The following is a 22,335-nucleotide window of genomic DNA, read 5'->3' on the forward strand; positions in this document are numbered from 1 at the left end:
TTTCCCTCTTTCCATTTGCAATTTTTTATCAGCCTACTTTTTTGTTCATTCACTATTTTTGTGAGGTAGAAATTTTAAATGCTGTTCCTTTTTAAACAGCCTGTACGTAATGAGAAAACAGTAACACAAAAGGATCATAGGTGACTGCATACTCCATAAACTCCTCCTTTCAGCACATCTGAAATTAGTCCTAAAGTTCCCCCAGAGGGCCTATTAGGTGATAAATCCCTGCCACTGACCATGTCCTGCCCTCCGCTCCACTCACGACTGACGTCCCAAACTCTTTGAAGATACTCGCCACAACAACAGCAGCAACACTTCCTCTCCTCTAGACGAATAGGCTCGGCCCCTGTACGGAAACCAAAAACAACACAAGAAAGTTTAGTAAGGAGGAAAGGTGACCCTTGATATCCACAACAAGCCAGATGTTTGCATCCCATGCTAACATGTGGAGAAGTGTGCTCGCCGTGGGCCTGCATTAATGAAGGCAGAGATCCATCAGAGGGGTGAACAGGCCGGGGGATGCTGCACACACACACTCAAGCTCACCCGGTCACATGTGCTAACAATAAGTTAGCCTCACAGCCACTCTGGTTGGACAAACAGATGAGGCTGGACTTCCCCATTTCAGCAACAAAAACTGTTAAGAAGAACGATACTATAATGTAGCTGTTGTGTTGCGCAGGTTTTATACACTGGTAAAACAAATACTGTTATACACTTGAAAAGGTAATGCAACACTTCACTTTAATCCTATAACAACATTTTTATGCCACTGTTTCTCTGTGAACATTTTATCTGTGTATTATGTTTTTACATTCTGTTGTTAGACTTCTATTGTGAATGATTGTAAAATAAATGCACTCTCTTATTCCAATAGAGAAACACAACAAAACAACATTAAAGTAAGCTCTTTCACAATAAAATGTTCTGAACAACAGAAGAAAGATTTTAAAGCGTTGTATAATTGTACAGTAGTATTAAACTTGATATAGTTAAGAGACTACAATGCATTTCATAGTTGCTGTGTGGCAGCGCTCTCTGTCAAGATCCACTTCAACTTCAATGGGTTCTTCAAGGTTAATATTTAACTTACTTTTGTATCTATAAAAAGGGCTGGCTTTAAAATCATAATGGTTTTATTATGGACATTAATTATGCTAGTTTAAAATTCATTATGCTTTTTGACCATAAATTGTGCCATTTTAGCAGAGAAAGTGTTCCACTTTAGCCAAAAGGAGGATTCTGTCTCACGCCAGTCTCCTATTTTATGTTTCAGTATACCATTAATGTACTTTACTGCTCTCTGTATTGTCCGAACTAAGAACTAAGAATCAAAAGTTGTACAAAAGTATTCAACTGCCTGACCATTACACCAACAGGGACTGTTATATACTTGTATTCAAATTTACTCTAATAGGGAGTCTTCTTGTGGGAATTTGTGTCCATTCATTCTGTAAAGCATTATGATGCATGTAAAATAAGTGACTGCATAAATATTCAACCCCTTACAGTCAGTATTTAGTAGATGCACCTTTGCCTTCAATCATAGCACTGAGTCTGTGTGGACAGGTCTCAATCAGGTTTGCACATCTAGACACAGCAATTTAACTCTAGTCTTCTTTGCAAAACTGCTCAAGCCATTTTCAAGTCCAGGCACAAATTCTTTATTGGACTGAGGTCTGGGCTTGTCCTTCAACCATTTCTGTGTAGCTTTGCTGTATGCTTCAGGTCATTGTCTTGCCGGCACCTAAATCTTCTCAAGAGTTGTAGTTCTCTTGCAGACTGAATAAGATTGTCCTCCAGGATTTTCCTATATTTTGCTGCATTCATTTTACCCTCCACCTTCACAAGCTGTCTAGGGCTGGCTGCCAAAAAGCATCCCCACAGCATGATGCTGCCACCACTGTGCTTCACAGTGGGGATGGTGTGTTTGTGGTGTGCAGTGTTTGGTGTCCACAAAACACAAAGAACTTTCTCCTACTTGACCACAGAGTCTCCCACATGCCTTTTGGTAAACTCTAGTCACCAGTCTCTTTGTTGCAATGTACATTTGTGAGGGTAGGTCTGTGTGTAGGCAGATTTACATGTGCCATAATTATTCAATTTCTTGATGATGGATTTAACTGAACTCTGGGGGTTGTTCAGTGCACTGGAAATTTTTCATATCCATCCCTCGACTTAGACTTTTCAATAGGCTTTTCTGTGAGTTTCTTCTTTTGTCTTCATGGTATAATGTTAGCCAGGAATACCAATTAACCAGTGGCTGGATCTTCCAGATACAGATTTCTTTATACAACAATCACTTGAGACACATGTACTGCATTCAGGTGATTCCCATTTCACTAATTGTGAGACTAGTAGCACCAATTGGCTGAATCTCTACTGAATTAGAGAGTCACTGATTTTACCTTACTTTTGATTGTCATTACTTTTTTAGAAATTTGTTTCACTTTGGCATTAAGGAGTTTTTTCTGCAATATTTTTGTCAAAAAGCCAGATTATATTGACCACGATTGATTTATAAAATCAATAAAAGGGTAAAACTTCCAAGAGGCTGAATCCTTTTTTATAGGCACTGTATGTTAAGTTACAACAGATACTGTATATATAAACTTGTCTGACAAAGAAAGTCTCCCGCTGTGAGGTGCAGGTGTGAACAGGGAAACAGTGTTGGGAAAAGCTTACATAAACTTAGAAATAAAACTCTCTCATCTATTTGTTTATCCCTCTGATTCTCCGCGCTCCATGCTGGCCTTGTTTATAAAATATCTTAAGGTTTTAAACAGGAAGTTAAACAAACCGACGTGTTAAGACGGGGATTAGCGAGCTGCTCTGGTATTGCATCGGCTATAAGACGTTGTGTGTTTGGCTGGATGTTGTGATTAGCAGTGCATTTCACAGACACTTAAGCGTAATTAGGGATCAGAACATACGTTTTAGTGTGACTCACATCTCTGACATGGCTGCATAACGTTCCTATGCAGCCATACAGGCGTGATCAGGAGAGTGTGCAGAATATATGTCACGATGGTATTCGCAAGCATTTTGAAATAGAAGAGACAAACTGTAAAATAAGAGGGGAAGGGGGGGGGGGGGTGTAAAGAGTGCATGGAATGCTCTTACTTGAACTGTAAATGAACTCTGTACACCTCAATCCCCACCTAAAAAAAAAGCTGTTATTTGCGCTGACATACAGGCAGGAATGGTTACCTTCCCTGATTTCCAAATAAATGTCTCCATATCTTGACATTTTGGTGAAATATGATACATTCAAGGTTTTTTATGTGCTCCAAGTTTTTGTTTTTTTTTTTTAATTCAAAAACAGGATAAGGAACACAAATATCCCTCAAGACAAAAAGATAATGGGACATCCTTCACAGTTACGTATTTTTCTTCCTTCCTCTTCTAACTTGGTCTCAAAAAATTTCCAAACTTTGACCATCTAACCTCATTCTAACACCTCTGACCACATCACTGGCTGTCTGCTCTGCCCCAAGCTGTCATCTGTGACACACACGTCCCAACTGTGACTGAGCCGAGCTAATGATAACCACAGTTGCACGTTTAGAACGGTATTTAAGCAGCCTAATGCTCTGTTTGTTTTCCTACGTGCTCTCCCAGTGGTGCTCTCAATCCAGCCTGAGTGTGCTGAGTGCTGTGATTGGTGTGTTTTTGTGCGTGTGTGTGACACTCCCTCTCCTATAAGCTGGGCAGGTCTTTTCTCTGCATCTGTCACTCACTTCCCCACTCACTCGCTCTTTTTTCTTCCTCTTTTTTACTTCCCCACTTAATGTCTTGCTTGTTTCCTCCTCCTCCTTTCTTCTTCTCCTTGGTCTCTCCTCCCACAGGGGCTGTGTGCATTCCTGCCAGGAGGGGCGGAGGTGTCTGTGATCCGGGGCTCGATAAGGACCAGGCCTCCTCTCCCCTCCCTTCGTGTTCACCCTCACCCCCTCCCTGGGAAAATGGGTGCACCCTCCTCTCCTGGCAGGGCACCGGCTCCCCCTTTGAGTGCGCTGCCAGCCATGGCAGCAGAGACTTAACATGATTTGTTTGTCTGCTGCTGCTGCGTGTTTGCACCAAACCCCCCTAGCGCCAACCCCCATTTACTGCTGCCGGAGATCCAGAGGAGAGGTCTGGTTAGTGGGTACAGATCTGGAGTCAGGAGGCGGGTAAGGGGGGAGTGGATAGAAGGTTAAAGGGGTGTTAAAGAGGGTGAGGCAGGGGGGAGAAATCAGGGTGAAACTGAGTTTAGAGGCTGGAAAGATCTAAAGTTTTTAAAAATTGCCATTCTTAGGTCAATCAGAGGCACGCACGTTTATTAAACTACTCATCCAGTTGCTCATTTTACATTAACATAGACCGATTTTCTTCCTTTTTGGTACATTTTTGCTGTAATTGGCCCGTTTCCTGGTGCAGCGGTGAACAGCAGGCATAGCAGCGGCTCGGCCCGGTCGGCCCATTGATCTTTCATCAGCCCATAGAGTTAAAGTCGAAGGCATGAGAGGGGGAGAGGCTGGAGAGAGGCGGCCCGCTCTTTTTTATGGCAGCCCGCTGGAGCCTGCCGAGGATTGTTCCCTGCTTCCTCAGATTGTTTTTCATTTAGCCAGGGTGCAGCGCTGTGCCGCTCTGAGGAGGTGAGGTGAAGTGTCGCAGACATTTAGAGGAGCACGTAACAGCCACAGTCTGGGTAGGTGGATACAATGGTACAGCAGGGTTTATTCACTGATAACATTTTAGTTTTGGTGTGTGAAGGTGTGTATGTGTTTGGTTCTTATTTAAGTGTATTTCTTCAGTATAGTTCTCTGTTCTCCTAAAGCACACACTGTTAAATGTGCTTTTAAATGAACTTTTATTATTTTAACATATTATTTATGTTAAGATAACATGGATTTATCAGTTCACAGTCTCAACTACAACAAAAAAACACCACTAAAAAACTTTTAGTTTTTTTTTTAGTAATTGAACCTCCAAATAATTTGTTTGCCAACTTGACAATGAGGCCAGTTGTGATGGATGAAGCTGCTTGTGTCATTAGATTGCGACAGCTGATGAGGAGCACCATGGGTAACTGCTGGTTTTGGACATGCCCAGACTGGCTTAACAACACTAGCACTAGTCAGAGTTGCAGGTAAGTTAAATTTGCATTAAATGTTAAAATGTAATGGGTTTTCTTTTTTCAAAATGTCTAAAAGCGTTAAAATATGCTTTTTTTTCCTCTGTATTCAGATTTTAGAAAAGTTTGCAATATTTAATGCTAAGCTAGCCAACCAGCTCTAGTTTGTATTTCATGCTGAAACTTAAGCTTATTAACAGACATGCCTGTCTATATGAATACAGGATACTGAAATGATTAATAATTACAATGCTGTAACATGAGCAGTAAAACGGTGATTTATTTTTGTATAAATATGTTTATTATTCCAGATAAAGTATTTATATGGATTGAAATTGTATTAATATACAAAGGTTCAGGTAAAGGGGATTGTCTGTGAAAGTTGGCCAGTTTTAGTAAAAAATCTATGCCACCAATATTATCAAAGTGCACTGCATTCGGAAAGTATTCAGATCCCCCTTCACTTTTTTTCAAATTTGTAATGTTGCAGCCTGATGCTATAGTTGAAAAAAATCATTTTTATTCTCATTAATCTACACTCAGTACCCCATCGTGACAAACTGAAAACCAAAATTTTAGAAATGTTTGCAAATTTATGAAAAATATAAAACTGAAATATCACATTGACAGAAGTATTCAGACCCTTTGCAAAAACACTTCAACTTTAGCTCAGGTTCCTTCCAATTCTCTCATCTTTGCTGAGATATATCTACACCTTGACAAGAGTCCACCTGTGGTAAATGAAACTGATTGGGCATGATTTGGAAAGGCACACACCTCTCTATAGAAGGCCTCACAGTTGACAATGAATATCAGAGCAAAACCCAAGCCACAAGCCATTGCCAGCAAACCTCAGAGACAGGATTGTTGCAAGGCACAGATTTGGGTAGGGCTACAAAAAACTCTGCTGCTCTGAAGGTTTCCAAGAGCACAGTAGCCTCCATGATTCTCAAATGGAAGAAGTTTGGAGCAACCAGGACTCCTTTAAGTGCTGGTCGTCAGGTCAAACTGAGCGATCAAAGGAGAAGGGCTTTAGTAAGAGAGATGACCAAGAACCTGATGGTCTCTCTGACTGAGCTCTAGAGATCCTGACTGGAGATGGGACAAAGTTCCAGAAGGACAACCATCACTGCAGCCCTCCTCCAATCTGAGCTGATGACAGGGTGGCTAGACGGAAGCCTCTCCTCAGTGCAAAACACATAAAAGCCATGCTAGGAGTCTGCAAAAAATTCCATGTGAAAGCAAAAAGGGGTTTCATATATATACTGTACACTTGGAAAGCATTACAAGTGTTCTTTGTGTTCTTTTAAAATTCTATGATCCATGTGACCTTTAGAGTGTTATTTAAAAATCCAATTAATCCAATCTAATCCCTCTGATAACATCTATCTTAAGATAACATGTTCTTTCCTCCAAATATAATCAAAACAATATCTTGTTTCTTGCCAATGTAATGACTCACTATTGTATCTTTGCCACGTACTGAAAAAAAACAAGGGACACTATGATAAAGAAATAATGAGCAGACTTTTTAAAATGGAAGATGTATTCAGTAGCCTTCACTAAACTTACTGCAGAGACAGAAGCAGAAACAGAAGGAGAGAAAAGTAAGAAAAAAAAAAAAAAAACGATTTGGGTGAGACACGCTGCCCTGACTATAAGAGGGGGGGGTGCGTGTGTGAGAAGGAAAATTAGGAATGGCAATCTGAGAGATTAAATGTAAAGAAACAGAAATAAGCATGTTATTTTAGATATATTTCTCAATAGACAAATATGAACGAAAGGTCAGTTTTGATAAAAATCTGTAGTGATGAGGGCATCTCACTGTACTGATGCTAATCTTAGAATCTTATTCTGCAACAGCCCCTGAAATAGTCTCGCTGATTTGTTCCTCAATTTTGCTTTACTGATCAACCTTTGCTGTCAATTAAATAAATAAATAATTGTCATGTGGGTGCTCAAAATTCCATTCATAAGTTCAGTGTTAATTATGCATGGTTAAAACTTGATTCTAACTGTAAATTTGTTCCTGTTTAGGTCTATGCAGTCAAATTTGGTCCTTGACACATTTTTAAATCATTTTTGCCACTAAGAGGTAAGTCATCTTTAAATATATTTGAGCTTACATGGAGATTAAATGAATTAAAACATTAAAACACGCAGAGGGAATGGTTGTCTCATCTGGAAACACCAGTGGACCTCCTGCTTCCTGCTTATGTGCAACAAGCCATTCTTCATCATGGAACCTTTCTCAGATTGGTACATCGATGCAGCTTTTCCCAAACATCCTAGTTCTATTTTGAATGCTTACATTATTTTACTTTGTACACAGAAACAAAATTATTTCACAAAAACTACCTGGGTCTAAATTATTAGTCCCTTTTAGAACTGACCTTTTTGTTAAGCCATAGCACAAACTACTGTCGTGCGATGATGTGCTTTCACTTTGTAACGCTCAGAGCTTGTAAAATCAAGTTAAAACTAAGGGTCCTCTCCCAATATACACACAGTATAACTTCAGGAAGGGTTTGAGCTGTCACAAAGCTATCATCATGGCAAAAACAAAATAAATCAGCTCAGACTGGAGAAAGAGAATTGATGTTGATGTTCACAAAGCAGGAGAATGATCTACAAAGTTAACACAGTGTTTCTAAGTGTCAAGAACTGGAGTGAAGAGTATCATCAAGCCTGGCAGATACAGGAAGAGGAAGATTTCAAAGACTATGGAAGGAAAACTAGTGAGAGATTTTTCAAAAGACCCCAGAACAACTGCCAAGACACTAGTGAAGGACTTAGCAAAGACATCTTCAAGCCAGACTGAAGTCTGCTAAGGACAACCTGGAGAAAGATTATGAATACTGGAAGCGTGTCCTTTGGTCAGATGAGACCAAACTAGAGCTCTCTGGCAGAGATGCTGCTTATGTTTGGAGAAAGAAGGAAGAGGCATAACACCCAAAGAACACTGTCTCCACAGAGAAACACAATGGTGCAGTGGGGATGCTTTTGTGTGTCTGGGAATTTCATAAAGATGGAAGGAATCATGTAGAAAGAAGGACATGTAAGATTGAAGGATAACCTCAAGCAGCAAGGAGCAAGACTGAGTCTGGATCGGCACTCTTCTAATATGACAACAACCCAAAACATACGTGGATCCTGATGAAGAAGTACTTCCAGAGGACCAACGTGATCGTTAATGTCTGGCCTGTTAAAAGCCCTCCCTTGAATCCCATTGGATTCTGTGGGGGGAACTGAAGACCAAGGTTCATGCCAGAAGACCATCAAATCTGGCGGAGCTTGAGGGATTGACCAAGAAGAATGGGCTGGGATTCCTCAGGAAATGTCTGAGACCTGATGAAAACTACAACAAACAACTGCAGGCTGTTACCCAGCAAAAAGGAGAAACAAATGACAATTAGCTTCAGGGAGCTCATCATTTTGGCCCTGGTAGGTTTTGGTTTTTGTGAAATAATTTAGTTTCTGTGTGCAAAGTAAAATAAAATTTGAGTAGAAAGCATTGTGGTTAAATGTGGATGGTTGATAATCATTTTGTTCAGCCTTTCTGGTGAATGTTCACCTCAAATATTGTTTGTGTTCTTTGTTTTTCTCCATTTCATTTTAAAGAGATTCACATGCTCATCATCCTGAGTAAGAAAGACATCAGAGAGGTCACCACTGGCAGCTTTCTTGAGACTCAAACACCTTCTCACACTTCTGAAGACAAAGCTTGGACTGGAGGGAGAACTTGTGGTTCACTAACAAGATTCTGACTTTGATAGCACACTATGCAATTTCAATAACATATCAGAACCTCAGAAAGATGAAGCCACTTTGAAAGTGTGGGCCTATGCATCACACCACAAAGACTCCACTCTGGACACAGCAAGCCTGTCATCGTGGTCACTTGATGACAGCCCCAGTGGTTGCCAAACTTGTCATCTGCACCAGCCATTCATCATTCCTGCTTTCTCTGTGGATGTTAGGTTAAAACTGAAACAAGGAAACGAAGCCTACCACAAAGATTGGAGCTTACTCGACATATCCAAGGACATGAAATCAGACATCTTGGATAAGGTAGCACAAGCTATTTATGTCTACAACCTATACCTAACACATGAAGAGTACAACTGTGTCGCTGAAGCTCTTATTAGCACACATCCTAATCTCATGAACTTGGATCTGTTAGTGGATGGTATTGCTGAAGGATTAGTCTAAAGTTCAAAATGGAAAATTTCCAATGGAAGTTGCAGTTGGCTGGATGTACTGAGTTTATAGTCAATGTACGCACCTCTAGCTCAGCTACTTTCAAAAACAAAGGAAGGAGGCCAAAAAGTCAGCAGTGAATTTTCTGCCAAGCTTCCCAGATGTGACAACCCAAAGTGATCTTGAGACTGAGAGCTTGGTCATTTTCAGCAAGATGAGGAAAAGAAAGGATGACTGGAGGCTGATAGGTGAAATGAACATTCATGAAGAGAATGAACAAAACATTCTCTTTACAGAGAAAATAGCTGTCAAAGATGAACCACTGGTAGCACAAGTCCAAGCCCAAGAAAGATGACCAGGATTGTTCTCTGAACGTCAGGTAAAGTGTGTGTTTTTGTTTGTACTCAATAATGTTCTTTCGACTGTGCTTCAAGTTAGGATTCGCTGACCAAAATGATCAACCAAAGAACAGATTGAAGCATTTTTGTCCCTCTTTCTTCTCACTCCCTCTTCCTCAACCTCTCAGATGGACTTGCATGACTTTCATCTACTGACCTCAAACACTCCCTCTTCACTGGTCTAGACCAGCATCCGTCATGGTTCCTCAAACTGTACAAAGCCACCAGTTTTCATCAGAGGCCTTACCAGGCTCAGAAGACTGCTTCATGTTATAGAGGGGTCTAGCTTCAGATTGCAGATCTCAGACACCCTCCTCTTGCAGACCACTACTGTGAGACGTTGCCTTTGTCAGAATGGAAGCGACGTAATTTTCTGATACAATGTATTTCCAGTTTTAGACTTCTTTTAAAATTAGATTTCATTCATAAATAAAGCCTGGTTGTTGCATTCATTAAATAACCACATTGCAAACAGACTAAGCAGAATTTCATAAATAAAACAGAAAAGAAGGTCAGAAGTCTTATCCAGGATTGAATTAAGTATAGCTTCATTAGTTTTGGGTAAAGCTTATACAGCTGCATTAGCATTCTCATTATTTTGTAAGACAATACAGCTATGTTAGCTTTAGCTTTAGCAATGAGAGCTTTAGCAAATGTAGCTAAAGCTGACACAGCTACATAGCTAACCTAGCTAAAGCTAATGTAGGAAGAGTTAGCTATGTAGCTTTAGTCTTAACTATGTTAGCTGTGTTAGAATGTTTTCATGGAGGACAAGCTTTTTCCCTAGGGTATTAGTTCCCAACCTGGGATCCAGGACCCCCCATCTGGGGCACCAAAGATCTAAGGGGGGTGCGAGGAGGCTTTTAGTTTAGTAGTTTATAAAAAGGTTTTTGGGTGAAATTTTGTGTGCATTTTTGGTGTTTGTTGCGGTTTTTGAGAGTATATTAATGAAGGTTCAAAAGGGCTTATAAAGTGATCTACATGTTTACTGTTAGGAAGGTTTTTTGGCATTTGAGGTGTTCTGATAGTTTTCGTAAAATTTTCATTCAGCTCTGCTAAAAGCAGGGATTCAAAATGTGTTCAAATAAAGTCAGGGGAATATCAGCATATAAATGTTCCTTTTCTGCAATGACTGTATGATATACGGGGAGATTTTGATGTCGTTTTTGTTGTAGCTTAAACTGTGTTTTTAAAAATATCCATTCAGCTAACAAAGGCAAAGTTTCATTAGGTATAATCTAAATTCTGGTATCATCTACGTATAAATGTATAGTCTTTTTATGGACAGTGTACTGTGGAAATCTGCCTTTTCCTTCCTTTCCTCCTGAAAAAAACTGGAACTAAACTCCCATGACAAACAGCAGCACTGCTAATTCAGTGGATGAGATACATTAGACTGCTGCACTTGATAATATTTCTCCCTGGACTCCCACACTATTAATCAAAACCGATTTACATTAAAGAAAAAAGCAGCAAGAGCTCTTAACGCAAATCAAATTTCACTTAAGAGGCTCAAATTACCGTCATCAATTTGCATGAAAGCCGTGGCAGTGGTCAAGACATCCACGTGAGATCCAATCAGAGGGTCCAATCAGCGTGTGGGTGTGGTCCTTTGTATCCTCCAGCAGCGCTCTATTGATCTGTGCTTCAGTAAGGCCCTGAACTTGGTCATCTCACTGATATGTGATATTAGGATTGTTCTTGGAGGCTGCTCCATGGGGATCTGGATGAAGGGAGAAAGAGAGAGAGGGAAAACAGACTTCAGAACGGCAGATCAATTTTCACTGGACTTTCTGAATATTTCATGGAAGGAGTCTTGCAAGAGACACACCAATGAGCTAGAACAATGTCCAGTCTCACACAAACATCTGAAATACTTGGAAAGACAAATGACGTTGTAAAAACTGGTCTGTAAAAATAAATACAATGCTTGTTTAAGTCTTGAGATCTCAAGAAATGTCTTCATTATCATGGGAAAACCTGTGTTTTTTTGCAGGTAAAAATGAAGATCCTGGGAAAATGCACTTTCTTATCATACAAAATGGAGTAAAAAAAAAAAAAAAAACTTCACTCATGGTGCATTTGCACCATGAGTGAAGTTATCCACTAGGTTGGGATTCCTGCCTGTGACTTCATGTGCACAGAGGGATTCTTCATCAGTATGTTTGCTATGAGGTTGGCTCTCTGCTTTATTCTTGCCACAGATTTTCAAGAGCTGCTGCAGTTCTCATATTGCAAAATATTAAACACGTTCAAATGTGTAGTTTAACTTCATATAGTGTGAACCAACAGACACTTTTAAGTGTTAAATTTAACTCTATATTAGTTTAATTAACACTGGCAAATTTGTGTACTTTTCTTTATGAAAGGGGTGAACAACCTGATTGGAGATCTATTCTGTAGTTGCAAATAAGGAAAGATTATATCTTCCTTACTACTCCTCAGTAGCTAGTGCATACTCAGTACTTTAAGCAAACTTTGTATCAAATACCTTTACTTGAGTAGATTTAAAGACCTGTACTTTTACTTTTACTTCAGTAAATTCTCTTGTGAGTTAAACATGGACTCTTCTTAACACTTATCAGTGTTACTTTAGCTCAAGCCTTCTTTGTAGTGTTAGAAATTCCCTCTCTCTCATTTTCAACTACTTAAGTGTTATCCCCATATTATCTCTGTAAGGTGTAAATATTTATGTAACTAATAACTAAAAACAAGGATATTGCTAAAATGATTATTTCAAACAACAATGTGTTTTTCTCTTACTTTGGATTTAAAATTGATTATTTCATTTTAATTATTGATAACTGCAGTGTGCTATTAAGAATTACTAAAGGGCGGCATTTTGTATTGGACACCTGTGGCAGTGGCCAGTGGTGTTTCCTGGCAAGGATGCAGCTAAGAGATGGATGCAGAGTTGGGTAACATCTTTTGATGAGAATCAACTCACCACAGATGGGAAGTCAGTAACTCGGGGGATAAATTCATTCATGGTGCAGGAGGGTCTTACATCGAGAACAACAGTAAAGGAACCACAACAGTGATCAATGAACAACAGGGAACATTTAAACACGTATAAACATGTATAAATTAATCTAAAAACACATCTATAAGCTTTGCACAAGGGCATGATGGGAAAATTCCACCCCAAGATTTGAAATGGCAGTTGGTGGAGCTATATTAGTGACTCTCTACAGAGTTGGAATAAATGCATTAACACTGTCAAGTAATTTCACTCAGATTTGAGTTAAAATTACACCTTGGCAGTAAAATAAACTCTGACACGTTTAACACTGAGATTTCAACAATCCAGATTTTTCTGTGTACTTGTGTTTTGCTACAGTAATTTGAAGAGGGTGACTGTGGAGGTTTAGCTCTCAACTAACAGTTGTGTGAAGAACAGATTTTTAATTCCACATTTATTCCAAAATGTGACTTTTTGCTTACATATCCTGATTATTGTAAACTCCACCAGACACACTAAATTTATTACATATTTATTTATTTCTTCAAGATGAATTTTACGTTTTCAGTTATTTAAAACCGGTATTCAGTAATATTTAGTTATAAAATGCATTATTTTCACCTATTTTTTCACTCATCTCAAGTATCTTGTCTCTGAATTTCATTACTTTTTTGTCTTTAATATTAACCATACTAAACTAATCTTTTAAATGAATTAGTTATCATTGCACATGGTTTAGCTGGCATTTTAACAAATAAGCAGAATAAAATGAACAGAAGATAAGGCTTTTTTGTAACATTAACAAAATCATCATCTGACAGTATCTGATAGAGTTGATAAAAAGTGATGGCTTAAACTAGTATTTTAACCCAAAGAATTATATTCATTGACTATAGATCAAGAAAAATTATGAAAATGAAAGGTGAAAACAAGCTCTCTGCATGCTCTAATTAATACACAAATATATTTTAGTAATTATTGCATTTACACCACCAGGTGCAAAGGTATTTTTTCAGCAGTTTGGCTCTTTGGTTGAGCAACACTGCTCTAAAAGGAATCAAAGAAAGTCAAGCTTCCGGATTGCCTGTGCCAAAAAAGCCTTAATCGTGGCCAAAATATTATTAATAGAAAAGACAAATTCACTGTAATGCTACCATAAAAATACAGAGCTAACAGTTTGTTGTACCTGACATGAACATTTCCGTGAGGCGATGTTGCACAGGCACAAACACACACGCACACACACCCAAAGGGGAATCATGTCTGGATCAGGTTTCTAGTCTGAGCGAACATGTGGTCGATGCAAGGCTGTGATACTGACTCAGACTCGCTCTTGGACATGGACACAAAAGAAGAGCAGTCTTAAAAACTCAACCTTTGATTATGCATCAAATTCTATGTATATTTTATGGATTCTGCTGATCCTGTGACATTTTATTCCTCCTTAAAGTCAGCACAGTTATGAAATGTTGAAAGATAAAATGCCACATATTTCTGCAGAAAAACTAACATTATGCCCGGTGTAAAACGGACAGTAAATCTATCCGGCGCATCAGCAGTGACAGCGCAATAACCCACACCTGACCCCTAAACCTCCACCCACAGAAAGGATGTCGTTTCACCGGCCCGTCTTCAAATACTTTCCTTTCGCAGAGACATCAGTGAAACCAGAGCCCGTCAGCCCTCTGTATTTGTTTATTAAGTATGCTCTCGGACTGGCTTACTCCCAGGACGGCTGTAACTGAGAGATTTGTTCATGTAGGCATCAGGGCAGGCTATCAGTGGTGAATTATTTATTGAAAAAAATCTCCCCCTTCCTTGACGGATGAAGGAATATGTAGGGCTGTTCACTGGCTCTGCTAGTGTGTTAGAAGAGCAATGAAAACATGGTTAACCGCTGCTCTGTGACACTGAATTTAGAGAAAAAAAAGTGCATTTAATCTGGAACAGAAGCCCAAAAATATTGATAGTGAGAGTGAAGTTGCAGGAATTAGAAGGCATGAGGTGTATGTAAGCAGGCAGGACTTAAGCAAAATTTTTCAGTTAAAACACTGATATTTTCAGTATGAACCCCCGCAAAACTGTGTAAAAGAATACAAAATGTCTTACTGTTTTTGTCGCATGCAAGAGAATTTTGTTGTCGGTTTTGACATGCAAATATATATACATTTTGAAAAGATGAGATCACAAACGGCGACACTGAAATTCTTGCACAGCCTCCCCTTAATGTTTGGATGGTGTTCCTTTTATCAATGTTTTTTTTTTTTTTAAACAACAGAAATTTTAAGCATTGCACAGCAAAGAGGCAGCAGTAGCAAGCATTAGCTAATCTGCAGGACTTCCAACCTTTGCTTTGTGCAGCAAAAACCAGAATCAAAAAGGTCACGTCTCTTAAATTCAGACAACTAGTTACCATGGTTATCCTCTCCTGCAAGATTTAAATCACAAATGATTAGTTTAAAATCACATTTGCTCCATTTTCTCTGCCTCCGCTTCATTATGTCAGTTTTCTCTTTTCTGCTGCAGTGAAAGAAGGAGAGACGAGCAGAAGGGGCCTGCCTATTGTCATGCAATAGCCGAGCCATTTTGGAAAAATCAGCACTCTGAATTCTGCTCCTGCCGCCTCCTGGTCTGTATACCCTTATGGCTGCACTCTGGATGGAAGGCTTCCTTTTATAATTTCCAAGTTGCGCGCACACCCCCTCCTCGCCTCTTCTCCTCCCCCTCTGTCAGACAAACATACACATGTCAGAGGCTGAGCTCGATGATTGAATGAGTCAATGATGCGAGTGAAAAACAATGAGGGATGGACTGTTTGGATTTGGTCATTAACTTTCTGTGGAATCTGCAGCAACAGGATGCATCAGTATTGAGAAATCTATGACTTGTTTTTAAAATTAAAAAAGTACAGGATCTCTTAGGATGATTTACAGCTGGAAACATCTATATATTGGTGTTTAAGCTAAAAGCTGCTCCATTAGCAGAAGGAGCTAATAATTGTGATCTATGCCTGCTCACTCAGCAAATAATCAATCATGCTTATTTAGTGTGTTCAAATGGGGATTTTGCAAAGGATTTAAAGACAAATCACAGCATGACATTGTCTGAAAATATGGAGGTGCTTGTTGAGACAGTATCCAGCGTACGCTGTTTTGTGGGGCTGTGCTGCCGATGTGATGTGACTAAAATCGCTCAGGCCCTGTGATGCAGGCTCAACTGAACACTCACCCACTGTCACACAAAGAGCCAGTTAAAAGGGGGCCTGTGACCCATTTTGTCTCGGCCCATATTTCAAGAATAACGTATGAGGCAAACGGAGCTATCAGTGAGTCAGCATCCTCATGGAAAAAACACAGTAGAGTACAGAGGAAAGGAGCGCTTTGCACGACAGGTTTGCAACACAAGACAAACTGCAGGAAACTTTGCAAAAAATCTAACATCCCTGCATGTTAGGAATACGATCAGCAGAAATCTGCAGGATCTGAAGATAGATCTAGATAGATCTTTTATCATCATTAATATGAAACAACAAAAAAGCAGCAAATCAGCTTATTTCTAGTGGAAGCAGTTAAAACTACAGAATTGTGAAACAACACTGCACCAGTACACTGGAAAATGCAGCATATAAAAAGCAGTGAAAGTCACTGTAGAATAGAATAGAGATAAAGAAGTGTAAATGCTTTAATTGATTCAGTCTTGTCCTTTCGTTAGTCAAATTTCTCTAAAAGATAAAAAAAAAAACTCTCATACCACAAAGTGAGATGGTCAAGTCGGCTAACTGGTGAGTGAGTCACAGCTCTATCCAGCATCCCTGAATACGAGACAGTTATAGCGGATGGCTTACTCGGTTTTAAATGATGGTTCCCACCTTGTGCAGTGAATTTCTGCTTCTCCCTTCTGGTTGGAGAATTCTAGTCCCAAGGTGTGGAGCTAAATTTACAAAAAACAGCTTTTTCCCTGCTGCTTTCACTGAACTGAACAAGCAGTAGCCATAATCTGCACACATTTAATTCTACATTTAAGTCTTAATTTAAGAGGTTTGTGATTTTATGTTGACTTTATTTGTTGGTACTTCTCTCTCTTTTTTGCCCTTTTAGAGTAAAACTGAGCACATTTATCCTTCAATCATTAAAGTTGTTTTGATCATTTTGTGTCACTTTTTAGGAGTATGATGTTTATGCAGATTTATATCATTTCCATTCTCTCTCCTGTTTGTTTCATGTCGTCTCTGCTTTGTGACCTGTGTGCCATAATGGATGTTACTTCCTCACAGGCTGCAAAACAAATTTACCTACAGGTACAAATAAATAAATAAGGTTATCTGAACCTAAAATGGTTTCAAAAACAGATTTCTGAATTGAAAGTTCCTCCACAGAAATAAACATATGTGCAGAATCAAACAAAAACAAACTCAACAGGCTCACAAAGACATGCAATATCTACTTTATGTCCAGGGCTACAATTATTAACGTAGATTAGAAGAGTACTTACACATAGTGTATTGTTTATTGTGGACATTGAAGTAGAATGGAAAAGAAGCTCTAATAAATAAAGTAAAGGTCATTTAAAGGCTGGCTTTGTATATGAAGGGTAGTGTGGATCGATAATAGAGCTGCATTGAGGAGCTTTTAATTGACTGAAATTAAAACTGAGGCATGGGCAGGGGGTGCTCTCCGAAAAAAGTTTTGCTCATCAGGCAGTTGTATGCACTATTTGAACACAATTTGAAGCACAAATTTTTACACTCAAATGCCAAAAAATCTAGGTATAATTTGGACAAAAATGATGCAGTTCAACCTAAAAAAACCCCACAGTGCTTAAATACATTTTTTCTCTATCGAATTGCACTAAAAGAGTCAGTATCATTCTAAAATAATGAAACGCCTTGTTACAGTTTCAGCATTTTTCACTTCTGCTTCCTAAAAATGTCTGATATTTGATTTTTAAGCTACTTTGCATGTACAGCAAAACCTGCATAGTCAAATCAACACTGTCAGAGTTAATACTGACACTTTTACAGTGTATATTTGGGTCCACGGCAGAAAGTTGTCTAGGCTCTTTAACCAGTGTTATTTTAGCTCACACTTCTTTGTAGTGTTAGAAATTCCCTCTTTCAGCACATCATTTTCAACTACAAAAGTCTTATCCTCATACTGTCACTGTTAGGTGTAAATATTTACGGAGTTATTTACAAAAGCTGGGAGTACTGCTAGAATACAGATTTTCTTTCACTTTTTGTGCAAATTTGAAGTTTTTACAATATTTAATTAATGACATTTTGAAATGCACTTTTCATCATCACTAAAGAGTGCCATTTTATTTTGGACACCTGTGGCAATGTCAGGTGTTTGTTTGTTTTTTTTTGTTTTTTTTTTTGTGAAGTTGGAGCAAAAAGACAAACGCAGAGTTGGGAAAAATCCTTTGATGAAAATCAGCTCACAAGCCTTTCCTATAAACCATCCTTCACCACAGGCGGAAAGTGGGTAGCTCAGTGGATGACTTCACTCACGGTGCAGAGGTATCTTACATCAAAAAGCAATAATCTGACAGAAGCAAGAGTAAAGGAGTCCCAGCAGTGATCATTTTACAACACAATGAAACAAATATAAATGCATCTGAAAACACTTTGCAAAAAGGCATGATGGGAAAACTCTGCCTCCACATTTCTGTCAGTGGATGTAGATTAGATCAACGGACTTACTACAGAGCTGAACTTAAAACTGTCAACTCATCCCAACACTGAAGACCATCCAACACAGAATGGACTTAGAATTTCACTTTGAGGCTTTAAATCAACAAACAAAGAACATACAAAGCAACTCATGGGGCTCAAATATTGATTTTTTTTAAACAAAAATTATGAAAATTGTATTTTTAGAACAATGGTAAAACGATCTGATCTTTTTTTTTTTTTAATTAAATTTGTTTTAAGAATTAATTTTCCATGTTTTTTCCAAACTATTTTTTCACTTATTCTTTTTGCATTTATCCATATACAAGCAAAATGCTTTTCCCAACCTGAAATATTCGGGACTTTTAAGAAAACAATCAGAGCTTAAGCCCCATAAGCCACCTCAGGGCCGCCCCTGGCCAAAACAAGGCCCCATGCAAAATCTGGCATGTGGGTTTTAACTAATTTTAAAGGATACAAGTGTTAAAAAGATGCTGCCTATGACCATTCTGTGTTGAATTATTCAAAACATACAATGTTTTCTTTTGTTTTCCATTCCCTGAAAAGTGGAATAATAGGAGGTTTTGGCGACGGGCACCTTTACCGTACTGCAAGGGTTGGTCGCAAAGGGCCTCAGAATATAATCCACAAAGGTGAGCATTAATATGATGAACACATCTAAATATAAGGCACAGATTTAAGATTATTTTCAATGTAAATAAGGGGCCAACAATGAGTAAAATACCATCAAAATAGAGCCTTGCTGGGGGATACCTGGTCTCAACAAAGGTCCAAGCCCCTCAAAAAGCCCCAAAATGTCTTCATATCAAATTATAATTAGGTGGATCCCTATGGATAGAATGGAACAATGAATTGGTGGATTATTGTGGGGCAAGCTGGTGCACAATAAATAGAAATGTTTATTGCATCAATAATGAGCACATATTTTTTTTCTGTAATGGGTTAAAGCTGGCCGAGGGACATGTTAGATACTAAAATGCCGTGAGTTTGAATTATGATGTTCTTCAGAGAGATGATCAGAAAGCATGTTGGCTATCTGAGTACCTGTTTTCCAGATTTGGGTGTGTCCTGTAGTTCTCTGACTTTGCTACCAGAAAGAAAATACTTCAAGATCCTTTGTTCCCTTGCTATGACTGCCTTCAGCTAAATGGGGAAGAGTCTCACATTGGTCTCTGCCTGGGGCCTCCAAGTCACCAAAACCGCCTCTGCACATGTACAGACAAAATTAGCAAAGATGAGAGGCATTACTTTGTCCACAGGAGGGAGGGGAAAGCCAAAAATCAACACAAACACAAAGTTCCTCGCAGGAGCTTCAAATCTCCACACCACACGTCAGAAAGAGAGAGAAACAGAGAGAGAGACAGAGAGAGAGAGGATGTTCTCATCAATAGGGCATGAAATTCTCTGGACACACTGTTTGTCTCCTTGCTAACAAAGTGACCACTGAAGCTCTTTGCCAAAGTCTCTGAGCGTGGATGTAGATTGTGAATGAATGTGTGTGAGAGACAGAGAGAAGACAAATGTGTGTGGTTAGAAAATGTGTGTGAAATTTCTATCATTCCGCTTATGTCTACCCTTGATTCTGTGAAACTCTAACAAAAATTTGCAGAATTATCAAGACAAAATCATGTTTCCTGCTGTCTCAGATTAATTCTTTTATGTTAAACACCAGAGTTGAGGCAGAAAAAGTCTGAATTTTCACAGTTATTCTGATCTGACTCCAGGCAGAGGGGGCTGCTTTAAAGCGCCTGTGAGTAACTTTCGGTTTGTGTTGATTCTAGCGCCCCCTGTGGACATGACAGTGTCTCTAATGTCTTTACCATTTTTGTCCTGTGCATTTCCTTTCACAAAAAAGCTCACCCTCTTGTTCTCTTGCAGGTGAGTGCAGCATTGATAGTAAATCTTTTTCTTTAAAGTTAATTAAGGCTGTGTTCATCACTGTGTGTGACACCTACCCCCCACCACTCTGGATTTAAGATTTAAGAACATATTCATAGAAACTATCTATAGTGTCCCTGATTATTTTTTTTGCTTTTGTAGCTCATAAAGAGGCAGCAATATCAATTTTGGACTGATTCATGACAAGTTAAAAACCACTCACGGGAGCTTTAACCTCTCCATTTTAATAATAAACCCAAAGTGTAACCTGTTTCCCATCAATAACTTGCATGTGAGGAACAGCCATGTGATGATGTGCCACATGTGACGACATGACAGGGAGCGCCGGAGGACACCAGGCTGAAAACTCCAGATCTGTATGCTGATTAGCACAAAGTAACGCACTAATGATGACACTGTGTGCACTCTAATGTGATGAATTGATTTCAACAGGTTATAGGAGCAGACCTGTGCATGCACCCTACTGCAGGCAAAGGAGAGAAAACACTGTGTAAGGATGCTTCAACATGTTGTAACAGACATGCTTTAAAGTTTTATCATGACGAGAGGGGAGAGGGAGCACCACACAGAGGGTAAAAGAGGAGTCAGAAAGTCGTGTGTACGCTTTTTTATACTGTAGGGCAGGGGTCATCAACAACATTTCTACATGGGCCAGACCACAGAGGTGGTCATCCAATAAATTTGGTCTAATTAATGTATAATTGTATAAGCATTTCCTTTACATTTTATGCATTAACAATGAGATCAGTCCCTACCACCAGGGGTGGAAAATAACTAATTACATTTACTCAAATTACTGGATTTGAGTGTTTTTTTCATGTGTTTGTACTTTTTGAGTACATTTTGAAATCAGTACTTTAAAATCTTTTTAAGCAAGTTTTAACCAGAGTAACTGTACTTTTACCTGAGTGCAATTCCCTTATATTTCCACCTCTGTTCACTACACAGTTTCCCATCATGCCCTTGGGTAGAGTGTTTAGATTAGGGATGCACAATATTATCAGTCTGGTATCGGTATCTGCAGATATCAAAATGTCTGCTGATATTTACATCCAATATGTTGCCTGTGTATTTCAGCATATATTGACTGTAAATTTTGTCCATATAAATTATAAATACTGATAAATCAGTGGAATTTTAGGCTGAACCAACAGACCCATGTCAGTTGAAGTCTTTATCTTTAAAGGTCTTTATCCTCATTCTTTAAATTTTAAAGTGTTTTTAAGGACTAAAGTTAGTTTCCTTTGGTCATCCTCTCACCTTAAAGTGCATCCAAAAGGACTAAAATTTCTTTTCCAAAAAGCATATTTAGTATCGTATCAGCTAAAATAAATCAGTAAATATCGGCATATTGGATATCAGCAAAAATCCAATATGGTGCTTCCCTAGTTTAGATGTGTTAAGTTGTGTTTGATGTGTCCTGTCGTACAGGGATCCCTGTGAGGTTCTTTTGCTAATTTTTCTGGTGGAAACTATTTGTTTGTTTTTTTTAATACGTGAGACACATTTGCACCATGAGTGAATGTATCCACTGAGTTAGAGGTCCTGCCTGTGAATTTAGGTGTTTCTACAAGACGCATTGTGCATATTATTAATCAGTATGCATTTCCATACAATGAGGTTGAGTGCTTTCCTCTTGCCGTAGATTTTCTAGAGTTGCTGCAGCTCTGTCATATTGTAAAATTTTTAACACTTTCAAAAGTGTAGTTTAACTATATATAGTGCAGACTAATAGAGACACTTTTAAAGTCTTATATTTAACTATAAGAGATTAATTAACAATGTCCATTTCGCTGTGAATTTTACTTTATCATAGAAGTGTGGTTTAACATGAAATTCTGGTTGGAGATATGTTCTCTTGATGCTCTTGCCAATAAGGAAATTGTTTTTATGTAAAACTCCTTGGTAGCCATTCAGCACTTACAGTAAACTTCACATTCAATTATTTTTACTTTTACTTGAGTGGATTTAGAGACCAGCACTGTACTTTTACTTAAGTAAATTTTAACCAGAGTAACTGTACTTTTACTTGACTACAATAGTCATGTCCTTTCTCCTCTCTGTCTAC

The 22,335-nt window shown here is 38.7% G+C and overlaps 1 long non-coding RNA gene across 1 annotated transcript in view; it reads right to left on the reverse strand.

The window, feature by feature from the left end:
• Window positions 1-245: 245 nt before the first annotated feature.
• The window catches only part of LOC121524636, a 34,236-nt gene continuing 12,146 nt past the window's right edge, over window positions 246-22,335 (reverse strand). The window contains exons 2-3 of the long non-coding RNA XR_005993158.1: window positions 11,236-11,437; window positions 246-349 (exon numbers count right to left, since the gene is read on the reverse strand). This is a non-coding gene — a long non-coding RNA (uncharacterized LOC121524636). The remainder of the gene's footprint in view (window positions 350-11,235; window positions 11,438-22,335) is intronic.

The sequence above is a fragment of the Cheilinus undulatus genome, linkage group 17 (genome assembly GCF_018320785.1).
Source record: "Cheilinus undulatus linkage group 17, ASM1832078v1, whole genome shotgun sequence".
Classification (NCBI taxonomy): Eukaryota; Metazoa; Chordata; class Actinopteri; order Labriformes; family Labridae; genus Cheilinus; species Cheilinus undulatus.